Genomic DNA, 16,284 nt, shown 5'->3' on the forward strand with positions numbered 1-16,284 from the left:
CCGTCCATTCATATTTGCGTTGTTTGTCCTCGCAGACACATGCACAAAAAAAATGTGAAATATATTCTGTTTTATGGTGAGGCAGTTACATAATGAATAAAACATGAGAATCATTTTTGAAAAGCTGAGCTGCGGTACCAGTCTTCTGTGAGTGACCTTCCTTGACTCTTCAAAGGCAGGCAAACTATTTGTCAACAGGCGCAAAAGTGGCCGCGGTGAGGACTGATTGCTGTAAATAGTAATAGAGACAGCCATGTATCACAGTTCAGGCAACCCTGCTTTTCCAAGCCTCCGATTGCAGCCTAAAGGAATTACGCCCTGCGAATACCATTTGTACAGGAACCATTTCTCTGCGCCCTCTTATATGTGCTTTAGCGGTGGGACTTTTAAAAATGATGGCTAGAACACACAACCTCTGAAAACCTATTCAAAACGTCATGTTTTTTTTCTCAAAATCCCTCTTTTTATTTGTTTGAATTGTGTTATTGTTTTTTTATACATATCAATATTTTTAAGGTAATTGTGAAATGCTCTGTTTGTCTGTCTGTTTAGCTATGGAAGAGTTTATTAGACTTTAATATCTGTGAAAGCAAAACAGTTTTGTAAAAGCACAGAAGACAATTGACAAGTGTGTATCATGATTCACACGTATTTCACTATCCACAAACCTGTAATTTTTGACATGCAAATATGTAGAACTTACTCTGAAAATACAAAGTCATATTTACGCATTTACGGATCTGTTTCTGCTTGTGAAAAGGGGTTTGCATATTTGTGGATTGCCTCCTGTGAGTTTGTGAGCCACATTACATTTTTACATAATTTTGTCCAACTTCTACCACCGAGATCTGTAGAACAAGCTTTACAAATGTGAAGTGCAATAATTTGTATGTGTGTAATTGTGTTTTGTAAAGTTATATCCACACAAAGAAAAAGTGATTTGCAAATATGTAGAATTTAGGCTGTAAATGTGTATTTTAATTTTGCATAATTTTTTTAATTTTTTTTAATGCAAATAGTTTCACCACAAAAAAAGACATGTCAACTCTTATTTACACATTTACAGAACCATTTCTACATGTGAAACTGGCTCTGCGCATTTGTGGATCGCTTCCTGTGCGCTCACGGAATATTGTCCCATTCGTGCCACAGAGATCTGCAAAAATGAGACCTGTAAAATGAGGTCTGTATTTTTGAATTCTGTATCTTTAGGTGCAGTTAGACAGGTCCACCAGCAGATGGCGAACTCGCGGCGCAGCCTTTATATACTATTTATGGGCGAACCACATGGCCCCCTTGACCAATCAAAGGAGCTTGTTTAGGGGCGGCCACCTCATTGGTTCATTTGGAGGCCTGTCACACGAACAGAGGAGGGAAAAAAGATGTCCACAGCTCAAGCTCATTCTCGAGTTCGTCGGACATTGTTCCTCGTGAATGAGCAGGAAAGCAGCTGGCTGCAGACTAGCGGAGCTGAGTATCGGTGATAAGAGAGGTATGTTGTTATGCTGACCCACCATTATACTATCATACAGTAGTTTGTGCGCTGGTCACCTGCGAGGGTAATCAGCATTTCTTGCTAGGCTATTTAGCGAGCTAGCTGATATGTTACACTAAGCATGATTATTTGAGTTTGTCGCCGTCATTTTTAGCACACAGACATGCCGCGACCCGCGGCAGGCAAAGCGTCTCCCTTTCATATAATATTTCAATTGTAATACAACAATATGCCAACTAATTATAGATGGTCATTTAAATGCAGGCTATACATGTGTGGGGCAGTTACCTCTAAAAAAACGTTTTACTCTTAGTAATGTGTGTGTTGGTCACCTGTGTATCTAGTAACTGGTGTTACAGGGTTAAAGTGATAGTATTGTGAGCTTGGTGTAGTTAAAGAATTGCAGTAACATTGCCAAAGTATTGTGATCAGATGAGTTTCATAATTATGCACTTCAGGGGAGATTGCCATCATAAGAATTTAGCATGGTAAAAAAAAAACATGATTAGCGTCACCTTGTTTATTTTTATAGTTTGCAAAGTAACACAAGCTGTCAAAGAAAGGTACTACAAGCCTCCCCTGACTGTTATGGTGCTGTCAGCTGGACCTGCTTTTACATACAATAATGCTAAGAAGAATACCAGGAGCCAGTACTGTAATGAGATTTTAATTAAAACATGCATACTCATATGACACATGGTTGTGTAACCTATAATGTTATGGACATTATTGTAACAGGATGTATCTTTCCCCATTTAGGAAATGCTGCTGAATCGTTTTCTGGACTGGCTGCACTACAGACCATCAAGCTCTGGACCTGGACCATCTCCAGTTCATACTGTCACGGGACCAAACCAACCTCAGATCCCTCAAGCACATGCAAAGCACTGGCTATGTTAAGGGTCATCTTTTTCATATCCCTGTTAAAAAGACCTTATAGAAATCACAAGCAAGGACTAATGACAGTGCACTAACCTAATGCTGATTAATTGGTTATCCATGAACATTTTGACTTTGTTTATTTTATGTAAGTTGGAAAATTACAGAACTAAACATGTGAATGTATTTGTGAACTCATAACTTTGTTTTACTACTCCTCAGTTGTAGTTTTCTAGAGTTATCCAACCCCACTGTCATCATGCAGTTTTATAAACGATTACTACATTCTCTGTAACTCCTATGATGACCGGCAAGCGCAGGTTTCATGTTTGCATGTGGATGAAATGGGATGTTGCCTTTGAACCACCTCCACTCACGTCAGCCATGGGAATCTCCCATCCAATTCAGAATTTGACAAGCTATTCTCAGCTGCTCTTGGGACAGTGGAAGTGAAAACGAAGAGCAACACTAACAATTATCAAAGCACTGGAAACAGATCATTTAGTTACTGCATGCTAAAGTAGATAGATGTTCTGCTAGTTTGAAAATATGGTAGAACAAAAGTTACTTGCTCTGACATGGCATTGTTAATGGGTGAAACTATTATATTGCACACTTGTATTTTATTTGTTCTAGGTGCTAATTCTTTTTTGCTGCTGGGCCCGTTTCACAGTGTTACATTGCTTTGTGGTGTACTCCTGCCTGCTTGTTTATTTGATGTATTTCTTTACTTTTTATCCATTTCTATGGACCTATTTGTGAACCAAAAATAAAGATTGATTGATTGATATCACTTGAATGGTCACATCCAGTTTGTTGCTAGGTTTTCACTTTGTCAATGGGTCAGACCACATATCAGTACAATCTGTGTGCTCAAATAATAATTGTGTTTTTTATATCCTATACATCCCTAGAATGTATTGATGTGATAGACCTTTTATATTGGTAGCTTTTCAGTGGTTATCCCCGCTTACAGCAAAAGTATGGGCTACAGTAATTAAAAGTGAGACACTGAAGGGGAATAGGATTATATGTTCATCTAAAAGATATCAAGAAACTTTTTCAGTTGATTACTTACATTAAATAAACATTTTATGTATTACAATGTTCTCAGAAATATTTGCAGTTGGGCAATATGACTTATGCGTACATTTGAAAAAACAAAATCAAACCAAAATATTTATTTTGGATGAAGCCAGTATGGATAAAGCCTTCAATTAAATTAAATAAATACCGTCTTAAAAATACCTTTTCAAATATTTCATAAATCAGGCAATGAACAACATGTGAACACATGCTGTAATAACCTCAAAAATAAAATGATTATGGAAAGTTTAGTTTATTGAAGTGTTTTAGAAGTTGATATTTTGTAAGTAATCAACTGAAAAAGTTTCTTGATATCTTTTAGATGAACATATAATCCTATTCCCCTTCAGTGTCTCACTTTTAATTACTGTAGCCCATACTTTTGCTGTAAGCGGGGATAACCACTGAAAAGCTACCAATATAAAAGGTCTATCACATCAATACATTCTAGGGATGTATAGGATATAAAAAACACAATTATTATTTGAGCACACAGATTGTACTGATATGTGGTCTGACCCATTGACAAAGTGAAAACCTAGCAACAAACTGGATGTGACCATTCAAGTGATATCAATCAATCAATCTTTATTTTTGGTTCACAAATAGGTCCATAGAAATGGATAAAAAGTAAAGAAATACATCAAATAAACAAGCAGGCAGGAGTACACCACAAAGCAATGTAACACTGTGAAACGGGCCCAGCAGCAAAAAAGAATTAGCACCTAGAACAAATAAAATACAAGTGTGCAATATAATAGTTTCACCCATTAACAATGCCATGTCAGAGCAAGTAACTTTTGTTCTACCATATTTTCAAACTAGCAGAACATCTATCTACTTTAGCATGCAGTAACTAAATGATCTGTTTCCAGTGCTTTGATAATTGTTAGTGTTGCTCTTCGTTTTCACTTCCACTGTCCCAAGAGCAGCTGAGAATAGCTTGTCAAATTCTGAATTGGATGGGAGATTCCCATGGCTGACGTGAGTGGAGGTGGTTCAAAGGCAACATCCCATTTCATCCACATGCAAACATGAAACCTGCGCTTGCCGGTCATCATAGGAGTTACAGAGAATGTAGTAATCGTTTATAAAACTGCATGATGACAGTGGGGTTGGATAACTCTAGAAAACTACAACTGAGGAGTAGTAAAACAAAGTTATGAGTTCACAAATACATTCACATGTTTAGTTCTGTAATTTTCCAACTTACATAAAATAAACAAAGTCAAAATGTTCATGGATAACCAATTAATCAGCATTAGGTTAGTGCACTGTCATTAGTCCTTGCTTGTGATTTCTATAAGGTCTTTTTAACAGGGATATGAAAAAGATGACCCTTAACATAGCCAGTGCTTTGCATGTGCTTGAGGGATCTGAGGTTGGTTTGGTCCCGTGACAGTATGAACTGGAGATGGTCCAGGTCCAGAGCTTGATGGTCTGTAGTGCAGCCAGTCCAGAAAACGATTCAGCAGCATTTCCTAAATGGGGAAAGATACATCCTGTTACAATAATGTCCATAACATTATAGGTTACACAACCATGTGTCATATGAGTATGCATGTTTTAATTAAAATCTCATTACAGTACTGGCTCCTGGTATTCTTCTTAGCATTATTGTATGTAAAAGCAGGTCCAGCTGACAGCACCATAACAGTCAGGGGAGGCTTGTAGTACCTTTCTTTGACAGCTTGTGTTACTTTGCAAACTATAAAAATAAACAAGGTGACGCTAATCATGTTTTTTTTTTACCATGCTAAATTCTTATGATGGCAATCTCCCCTGAAGTGCATAATTATGAAACTCATCTGATCACAATACTTTGGCAATGTTACTGCAATTCTTTAACTACACCAAGCTCACAATACTATCACTTTAACCCTGTAACACCAGTTACTAGATACACAGGTGACCAACACACACATTACTAAGAGTAAAACGTTTTTTTAGAGGTAACTGCCCCACACATGTATAGCCTGCATTTAAATGACCATCTATAATTAGTTGGCATATTGTTGTATTACAATTGAAATATTATATGAAAGGGAGACGCTTTGCCTGCCGCGGGTCGCGGCATGTCTGTGTGCTAAAAATGACGGCGACAAACTCAAATAATCATGCTTAGTGTAACATATCAGCTAGCTCGCTAAATAGCCTAGCAAGAAATGCTGATTACCCTCGCAGGTGACCAGCGCACAAACTACTGTATGATAGTATAATGGTGGGTCAGCATAACAACATACCTCTCTTATCACCGATACTCAGCTCCGCTAGTCTGCAGCCAGCTGCTTTCCTGCTCATTCACGAGGAACAATGTCCGACGAACTCGAGAATGAGCTTGAGCTGTGGACATCTTTTTTCCCTCCTCTGTTCGTGTGACAGGCCTCCAAATGAACCAATGAGGTGGCCGCCCCTAAACAAGCTCCTTTGATTGGTCAAGGGGGCCATGTGGTTCGCCCATAAATAGTATATAAAGGCTGCGCCGCGAGTTCGCCATCTGCTGGTGGACCTGTCTAACTGCACCTAAAGATACAGAATTCAAAAATACAGACCTCATTTTACAGGTCTCATTTTTGCAGATCTCTGTGGCACGAATGGGACAATATTCCGTGAGCGCACAGGAAGCGATCCACAAATGCGCAGAGCCAGTTTCACATGTAGAAATGGTTCTGTAAATGTGTAAATAAGAGTTGACATGTCTTTTTTTGTGGTGAAACTATTTGCATTAAAAAAAATTAAAAAAATTATGCAAAATTAAAATACACATTTACAGCCTAAATTCTACATATTTGCAAATCACTTTTTCTTTGTGTGGATATAACTTTACAAAACACAATTACACACATACAAATTATTGCACTTCACATTTGTAAAGCTTGTTCTACAGATCTCGGTGGTAGAAGTTGGACAAAATTATGTAAAAATGTAATGTGGCTCACAAACTCACAGGAGGCAATCCACAAATATGCAAACCCCTTTTCACAAGCAGAAACAGATCCGTAAATGCGTAAATATGACTTTGTATTTTCAGAGTAAGTTCTACATATTTGCATGTCAAAAATTACAGGTTTGTGGATAGTGAAATACGTGTGAATCATGATACACACTTGTCAATTGTCTTCTGTGCTTTTACAAAACTGTTTTGCTTTCACAGATATTAAAGTCTAATAAACTCTTCCATATTTAGCTAGTTTCCTGCACGACTAGCTCAAGAGGACAGAAGCTTGCTTGGAGACCAGGCAGTTGACAGTTCAAAGCCTTGAACAAACAACTGAAATAAAGTATTATATATATATATATATATATATATATATATATATATATATATATATATATATATATATATATATATATATATATATATATATATATATATATATATATATATATATATATATATATATATACCAATACACACACATCTTAACACGCCTTGACACATTGGAATTTCTCCAATCTAAAACCCAAAGAAATGCAAGAACAAATACAATTGTCCAGAGAAGAGTTAACAGCTCAGTCAGTAAGAAGACTACCCTAGTGACCGCAAGGTTGATTGTTCAAATTCTCATCCAGATAGTGTTTTTAAAGTCAAATACCAAAATGTAAGAAATAAAATCGCCCGGGGAAAGCTTACTAGTGTGAACTGAGAACTGGCTCAGTGTGATAGTGGATGCCATGGAGACCCAGAGATTGGATGTTTAAATCCCATTTTGGGCATTTTTAAAAAGTCCCTCTGCCAAAGCACGGAGATTAGAGCGTCCGGAGAAAGCGTATAAGTGTGAACGGTTTCGGTGGCGCAGATGGTCCTTTCAGCGCAGTGGAGTGATGCAACCTCGCGGTGTCTGGTTCGTCTCCCACTGGATATATATATGTATTATTCTTTCGGACAATTCCACACAATACACAATTTTCTCTTTCACATATTCATACATCTTACTTGTGTTGTCCGAAGGGTGACAGGAGAAGCCAAAGGCTTATCAGGTCCCGCCCCCATTTTCATCAGATTCGGATTCAGATACACAAACTAAGACCCCGTTTCCACTTGGCATTAACATCTGACTTTTGTAATCGGATCACATGAATACAGCTCTAACTACAGGTGAAAACACTCTCAAGACGCAGTGAGATCGGATCACAAAAACCACATTCGGAGGTGGTTTACGTCCGTTGTGACCGTTGTGTCTGCATTCGTTTGGTAGTGGAAACACCAATGTGGTTTTTATCCACATTAGGGACCTTCTACTCAACTGCCGCCCCCTGCCTGAGCGGAAATACGTTGAAAATGCAGCTTTTATAGAAGCCTCATGAACGTTAGTTGCATCCGCCAGTATTGCAAATGACAAGCTTTCTGTCCTCTGTTTTCATTTCACTGCGTAAATCTGAACACACGGAAATCACTGCTATTGACTGGAGAGCTGCAAGGCAACGACTTCCTGTTCTTATCTGCTTAAGAATAAAAGTCAACTCGCGTTTGGCTACACACACACATCTTTCACCAGCCAAAGAGGTGTAATACCTTACTCGCCTAAGAGTTTTTACTTTGATATATTATCTATAGTTCCCGCATTTGGCGAGTGTAAATGCAGAGCCCTCTAAGCAGTGTTGTGCATCGCTCCTCCTTGTCTAAATGAGACAGTAGCCTATCTCATCAACCTAGACTTGTAATTATCTTCGCACGTAATACATTTTAATAGCAAATGCGATTAAAACTGTGGCACTGTACAGCCCTGTATGTTTACTTGTTTGAACCCCACCGGTTAAAAACAGCAATGCAAACGGAAATGATGTACGTGTTGATTTAAATACAGCGCGGGTAAATGGAATTGGATCACAAGTAGACACAGAAGTCACATTTGAAAATACAAGTGGGAACACACGGACTGAGAGCTGGCCACTTGTAACCAGATTCAAAAAGTCAGATGTTAATACCAGGTGGAAACAGGGTCTTAGCAGTTCCATGATCAATCTGCTTGCTTCAGCTTTTAAGATCAGTTCTGCTCAGTTCAGTTTTTCTGTGACAATGCAGAGTGTGTTGTGGCCTTGTGATGTGGCCTTTTCAATTTCTTATCTGGTAGTCTAAACACATCTGCAAAAGTATTCAAAAACATAGAAGTCTGTCTGCTGACCTCTATTATTCGTTACAATATTGTTATGATAGTGACATTCACATTGTGCTCAGCTTATTAGTAAGCACATTGTGCTCAGCTGTCTGTCTGTAATTTTCAATAATTTTTTAAACATAATTTTTTTTGAAATTGCGCAAACTGCAACTCCCTGTGACATCTTCGTCAAGTTCATTCCATAGCTTAATACCCTTTACAGAAATTGAAAAGGATTTAAGTGTGGTCGTATATTTTTCTCAGTGAATTTTCTTTTTCTTCTTAAATCATGCGAAACTTCTCTTTCTTCAAACATTACTTGTAAACTGACAGGAAGGCTTTTTTTTTGAAGCCTTGTAAATAATTTGTACGGTGTGGTAATTTACCACATCACGTAATTTGAGAATTCTACCTTCAATAAAGAAGTTATTAGTGTGTGCCCTGTAATTGGCTTGGTATATAATTCTTATTGCTTTTTTTTGAAGAATCTCCATGGGGTGCAATTGACCTTTGTAAGTGTTTCCCCACACCTCGGCACAGTAATGCAGATGTGGGGAAACCAAGCTCCAGTATAATGTAAGTAAAGCCTTTTGATTGAAAAAATGTTGTGCTTTCTAAAGTATAGAAATACTCCTGGCTATTTTGCCCCTGAGATGGCTAACTTGTGGTTTCCACCTTAACTTGTCATCAATTATTACCCCTAGGACTTTGTGTTGCTTGACCCTCTGAATTTCAATCCCATTTACCTGGATTTTCACGGAAGCATCTGATGCTCTCCTACCAAACATCATAAATTTAGTTTTTTCTAAATTTAGTGATAACTTATTTCGGTTTAACCACCCATGTAACTTAGTCAATTCAATGTTTACGATCTCAACCATATTATTCAGATCTTTCCCCGAATAGAAGATGTTTGTGTCGTCAGCAAATAAAATTAACCTTAAGACCTTCGACACTTTACATATATCATTTACAGTCAAGTGCGAAAGTTTGTGAACCCCTTGAACATTTTGGAATTTTATTTATTTTTACCATTATTAATTCATTTTTATCAATGTCAGTATTTTTTATATGAAATAACAGATGTGTGTTTATCAATTCAACATTTTTCTTTCCCAGAAATAAATTGTTAAAACAGATAAAACAAATTATTTGACAACTGTTGTATGATCAAAAGTTTGTGAACCCTAAACTGCATTGCTTAAATGGAGCAGGTAAACACAATCAGATGGGCCAAATTGAGTCATGAAATGGACCAATGTAGTGAGAGATCTTTAGGGAAGAAATTGGGCGGCACTAGATACAACAGAGATAAAACCAGGTCAGTTTAGGCTCACCAAAGTGAACCCATACTGGTCAGACATGCTAAAAGGGAAACAAATCTCTGAGGATCTCAGGAATAGAGTTGTGATGCTGCACATTTGTCTGGGGACAGCTATAAATTATTTTAAAAAAAGTTTGAGCTCCATCGGTCCACCGTGAGGCAAATCATCTGCAAATGGAGAGCTTTAAGAGTGACTGAACATCTGCCTAGAAGTGGACTTCCTTCAAAAATATCCACAAGCGTCACAAGATAAGTGATTTTTCAGTTAAAAGCCAACCCAAACATTACATCTAGTGATTTGCAGACCTCTCTTGCAGCATCTGGGACAGATGTGCATGGTTCCACAATAAGAAGAAAACTCAGTCAAAATGGCTTTCATGGGAGGGTTGCTAAAGAAGCCTCTGCTCTCAAAAAAGAACAAAACTGCTTGTCACAACTTTGCCTGAGAGCACTTTGAGATACCTGAAGTCTTATTCTGTGGACAGATTAGTCCAAAATTGAACTGTTTGGTCATAACCAAAACTGCCATGTTTGGGAAAAAATGCAATTCTGCCTACCACCTAGAGAACCTTCTCCCAAGTGAATAATGGTGGTTTCAAATTGTCTGCAAATCTCCAGATGTAATGTTTGGGTTGGCTTTTACCTGAAAAATCACTTTTCTTGTGGCGTTTGAGGATATTTTTGAAGGAAGTCCACTTCTAGGCAGATGTTAAGTCACTCTTAAAGCTCTCCATTTGTAGATGATTTGCCTCACGGTGCACCGATTGAGCTCAAATTTTTTTTTTATGAATTTATAACTGTCCCCAGACAAATGTGCAACATCAAAACTCTATTCCTGAGATTTGTTTCCCTTTTAGCATGTCTGACCTGTATGGGTTCACTTTGGTGAGCCTAAACTGACCTGGTTTTATCTCTGTTTTATCTAGTGCCACCCAATTTCTTTCCTAAAGATCTCTCATTACATTGGTCTATTTCATCAACCAATTTGGCCCACCTGATTGTGTCAACCTGCTCGATTTAAGCAATGCAGCTCAGGGTTCACAAACTTTTGCACATACAACATTCGTCAAATAATTTGTTTTATCTGTTTTAACAATTGATTTCTGGAAAAGAAAAATGTTGAATTCATAAACAAACATCTGTTATTTCATATAAAAAATACTGGTATTGATAAAAATGAATTAATAATGGTAAAAATAAATAAAATTCCAAAATGTTCAAGGGGTTCACAAACTTTCGCACTTGACTGTATGTAAAGCAGGAATAATTTCGGCCCCAAGATTGACCCCAGAGGGACCCCACAAACAATATCTAAGCATGTCGATGTGATCTCCCCTAATTTCACATATTGTTTCATGTCATGTAAATAACTTCTGACCCAGTCCCGTGCTATACCTCTAATGCCATAATTCTCTAGTTTATTGAGAAGGATGTCGTGATTTATAGTGTCGAAAGCTTTTTTGAGGTCTATAAAAAAAGTACAATTTGTGATCTATAGCATTACTAATAATTTCTACCGATTCAGCCAAGGCCAGCGCAGTGGAATGATTCTTTCTAAAGCCAAATTGACTGTCATAAAGAAGTTGATGTTTAGTAATGAATTCATCTAGTCTATTGTTGAATAACTTTTCCAGAATTTTAGAAAATTGTGGTAAAATTGAGAGTGGTCTAGTAAATGAATGTTCATAGGATAGCACTCCATGGCTGTATCTCGATTCAGGGGTTGCGGTCTACGAAGGCTGCATTTGAAGACCGATTGTGGCGCGCAAAGGTTGTTCCATTTGCAAGGCTCCTTGCAAGGCTCCTCATATGCAGCCGTGAAATGCAGCCTTCGTTTCACGGTTTTGAAGGCTGCATCAGATGTATCCTTCGCAGCCCAACATATCCCATGATTCATTGCGTTTTTTTCAGAGATGGCATACAATAAAATAAAAAATAACAAAACAGCAACGTGTTGCTCCATCTTCTTAACTTTTATCTTCCTTTCTTTTTTTCTTGTACTTTTTTTTCTTTTCGTCTGGTAGGCAATAGTCTGGTAGGCAATAGCCTTCATAGACCGCGAGACCGCCTCCTACCAAGGAGGCGGTCTCTGTAATGGGATACAGAGACCGCCTCAAGTGTGTTGCTTCCTGGGAATTTTTAAGTTCAACACCCCAAAGAAAAAGTTTAAAGCGGCTGGAGAACAGAACAGGTCACAATGTGTCAGAGCATGTGTCCTGGTGGGTTGATCAGTGACACTTTCAAATGGGAGGTTTGCATCCTAAAGGCTGTCTGTTCAAATCCCTTTTTGCCAATGTGCAATTTTTAAACTCCAATATTCTAAGCGCACAGAGAAAGAGTTCTAGAGTCTACTGAGAACTAGCTCAGTCTGATGGCCCTAGAGACCCAGAGGTTGTGTGTTCAAACCCTTATCTGGGCATTTTTAAAAAGTCCCACTGCCAAAGCACAGAAATAAGAGCGTCCAGAGAAACGCTTCATGTGTGAACCGTCTCAGTGGCGTGGAAGGTCTTCTCGGAGCCATGGAGCGATGCAACCTCGTGGTTACTGGTTTGAATCCCAATACACTTGATAAAGACAAATGTAATAAAAAATTAAATTTCTCTTTAATTAATCTCTATGAAAAAATTATGAAGGAAAAATTAAAGATTATATTTATAAATTATATAATATTTATATTTGCCGGATGTTTAAGAACTGTTTATTGTCTATTTTCAGTGAGAGGAACTTGTTTCAATAAGACATAAATCTCTTTATAATGACGCCTCTTTACTGCCCTCATGTGGCCACAATGAAATACTACACCCAAGGACATTTATGGAGTCAGTCCAATAGTTCTCAATCAGTTAAATTCTATTCAGAGCGTGAGTGCAGGCGCCATCCTGTGGCCATCAATCATTACTACAACCACTAGGCTAGGCGTAATACATACAAGCAACATGTTTGGTTGAAAACAAGTGTTGTGGTTGTTACTAAACTCGTGTTGTAATGTATTCACCGTTTCATAGCATCAATGCACTAAATTAGTTAATATCTGAGAATGAAAGCGGACAAAACACCACCTTTATTTCGACAGAGCACACGAAAAACCTTGTGTTATAAGGAGGAGTATGCTACATTGTGTTAGCTTCACTAGCTTTAGCTAACGGTTTGTAACAGCTGGCTAATAATCAGGTTTAATGGAGCAAGAACTATTGCCACTAACTGCTTCATGAGCATTAGTTACTTTAAGTAATTACTTTAATTACTTAAAGTAACGTTACTTTAAAGAACATCCAAGCGAAACGTCAGTCCGCATTGTACAGTTTGTATGGAGTATCATCTCATTATGTGTACATTAGACCGGTAGATGCAAAATGACTGTTCGCCTGGAGCCCCCAAATGGCTAGGTTCGCTAAGTACAGGAAACTGAGGCTAAAATTCGCACAGGATCACCAACATTGGTAGCCTGGCATTCCCAGACCTGCCACTTGGCGCTGGCAAATTAAATTTGCTGCGCCTGTTGGTCTGGAGACTCTCCATTGAAGCTTTTTCAGAAAGACCAGAAATCCGGGCTCACGTTTCAATTGGTTCTATCTAAAATGGGTGGGCCAGAGCCCTTTGTATGGTGCTCTGGGGAGGACGTAACTGGATGACGACAGTGACGTGCATGCGACGTCAAAGTCGTGATAGTAAACATCAAAGATGGCTGCGGATATGTTGAGTGAGTTTGAGACTTCTTTGGAAGACGGCACTCAAATCTTTCATTAGCAAGTAAGTGGAATGTTCTTTTTTGCCCACCGACCATGGCAAAAGTTTAATTTAACAGTTTAACAGCTGTTCGCTAAACGAACAGGGCTTAATACGTCACCTTGTGCATTGCTCTGATTGGTTGTAGTGCTATCCAATTGCGTGCAGTGGCATTTGAAATGCATTCAGGAGCCGCCCCTTGAGTTGGAAATTACTATTGATTGTGGCCAGACCCTCTATCGTTCAAGATATGGGTCTGGATTTCCAGGCTACAACATTGGACAATAGAAGACTGGAAAAATCTTGCCTGGTCTGATAGGTCTCAATTTCAGTTGCAAAGTTCAGATGGTAGGGTCAGAATTTGACGTAACAACATGAAAGCATGGATCTATCCTGCTGTGCACCATTAACCATGCCTCGTTCAAAGTCACTTAAAACCCCTTTCTTCCCCATTCTGATGCCCGGTTTGAACTTCAGCACGTAGTCTCGACCAAATCTACATGCTTAAATGCAATGAGTTGCTGCCATGTGATTGGCTGTGAGTGTCTGTATTAGTGGTGGGCCGTTATCGACTCTTATCGGCGATAAAAATATATCGCCGTTAATCTCTTATCCTGCGGCTCAGGGGAGATAATAATAGGCGGGGGCCGTTGTTGACACTTGAGGAGCCTTTATTCTCTCACACACCCGCCGCTCTCTCTCTCCATCACTTGCCCACGACACAATCGGGTATTGGAACGCAGGGTGGGTGTGTGTGGCCACCGGTCGCCACGTGACTATAAGTTTCCAAGTTTTAAACACTTCTATCTCTTCAACGTCAACGTCACCGTACCCGAATCCTAAATATCCCCATAGCAGACGCTATATTTCATCGGGGGGGAAACTTTGTTTTGCGCCACAGTTCGGCCGTAATGCTGCTGCACACACACACACAGACACAGACACAGGCGCACACACACACGCTGCATGACAGAGACGAGGGGCGCTACCAAAAAGACGAGAGGAGCGGTTGGAGCAGTTGGAGCGTTTAGAGACACATGCGTGCACATTTATTTACATAAAATCGCAATCGCAGTCATTTGTGCAGTTATGTAAAATGTTTCACTAAGGAAAATTACAGAAAAAGTAACGCACAGTGACTTTGATGAGTAACTTTAATCTGATTACTGGTTTGGAGATAGTAACGCGTTAGATTACTCGTTACTGAAAAAAGAGGTCCGATGCCGGTAACGCGTTACTAAGTAACATCTTGTTGAACATTATTTATTTTCATCACCAATTATCATAGTAGAACAGCTTCCTCAAGCAGTTTGTGATGCATGTTGGAAACAGGAGATGAGCCCCTGGTCTGATGCGCCACCTGGCTTGAGAAACACGTTCTCAAAGACTTACTTTGAGTCATTATTTAGGGAGCACACACATATTATGAATGAATTCAAATGAGCCATTTTAATCTAGATTAATCTAGATTAATTCCAAAATTAATCTAGATTAAAAAAATTAATCTATGCCCACCTCTAGTCTGTATATACAATGTACATACAGTATGTGTGTGTATACAGTATGTACACACACACACACTTACTGTATGTACATTTTTAAACAAATGTATCTGTATTATGATCCTTATGTATAGTGGACATTGGCTTTACTTCCTAATTGTTTGGTGTGCAACAGCACATGTCACATGTTTGAATATGTATGAGTATTGAATCTGTAATACTACCCTTTGCCACTTACAGGGCTTGTGTATTAAAATGAAGGTGACAATACGGACAGACTGTAGATATATAAGAATATAATTAGCTGTTTATGTTGTATTGGCAATGCATAAACATAGATGCAGTGTGTGAATAAATAAGGGGCTCAAAACAAATGCGATGATGTCATGATTTTCACATTTACATTTTTTTATTGTAAAGGTGGTTTCCTAGAAAATAGTTACGTGATACAGCGGCGAGAGCAAGAAAAGTCAAGAAAACAGCTACAGAAAATAGAACTTTGGTGATGACATTCTTATCAAAACAGAAAACAAACTGCAACACAATCTGCTAAGGAATACTAAAAAAAGGATTTTACAGGTCACTCTCATCATGGCAAATACAAGGAAAAGCACAATAAAAACAATACAGGATAATAAAAGTGTGTTGCAACGAAGGCCCCCAGTAACAGTCTACTCTGTGTAAAACTGTCATACAGTTCTTACACCGTAGTAAACGCTCTGCAGTGTTTTCCATACAACCTCTTTTCGCAGCCAGAACTCTGCACCAGTGCAGCACAGCACGAGTAAGCATGTGTGAGACGTGACATTCCATCTTTCGGTCTTTTTTAAGGAACCAGCAGAGGCCGATACAGTCATAAAGCAACATTTCCGGCAGAGAAACAAAATGTCTGACCAAACCTAATCATCTTTACACATGCTGAAAATAAAATCTTCCAACAAAGTGAGAGCTATCGCAGAGTTTAATGCTACATCAGCTGAAACGACAGATAAACAGCAGTACAGTATATAAAGACTCATTTTAACAGTATAAAACATCTCCATTTAAATGTGTCTGTCTATTAGGGAAAGTGTTTTTTAGTTCTTACATAGTAGTGTATTTTAGTGTTGGTTAGATAGAAGATATACAGTACATCCAGAAGTCTTTGCAGACTTCCTGTATGAGCGTCTATGT

Source organism: Ammodytes marinus (genome assembly GCF_949987685.1).
Source record: "Ammodytes marinus genome assembly, chromosome: 5".
Taxonomy (NCBI): Eukaryota; Metazoa; Chordata; class Actinopteri; order Uranoscopiformes; family Ammodytidae; genus Ammodytes; species Ammodytes marinus.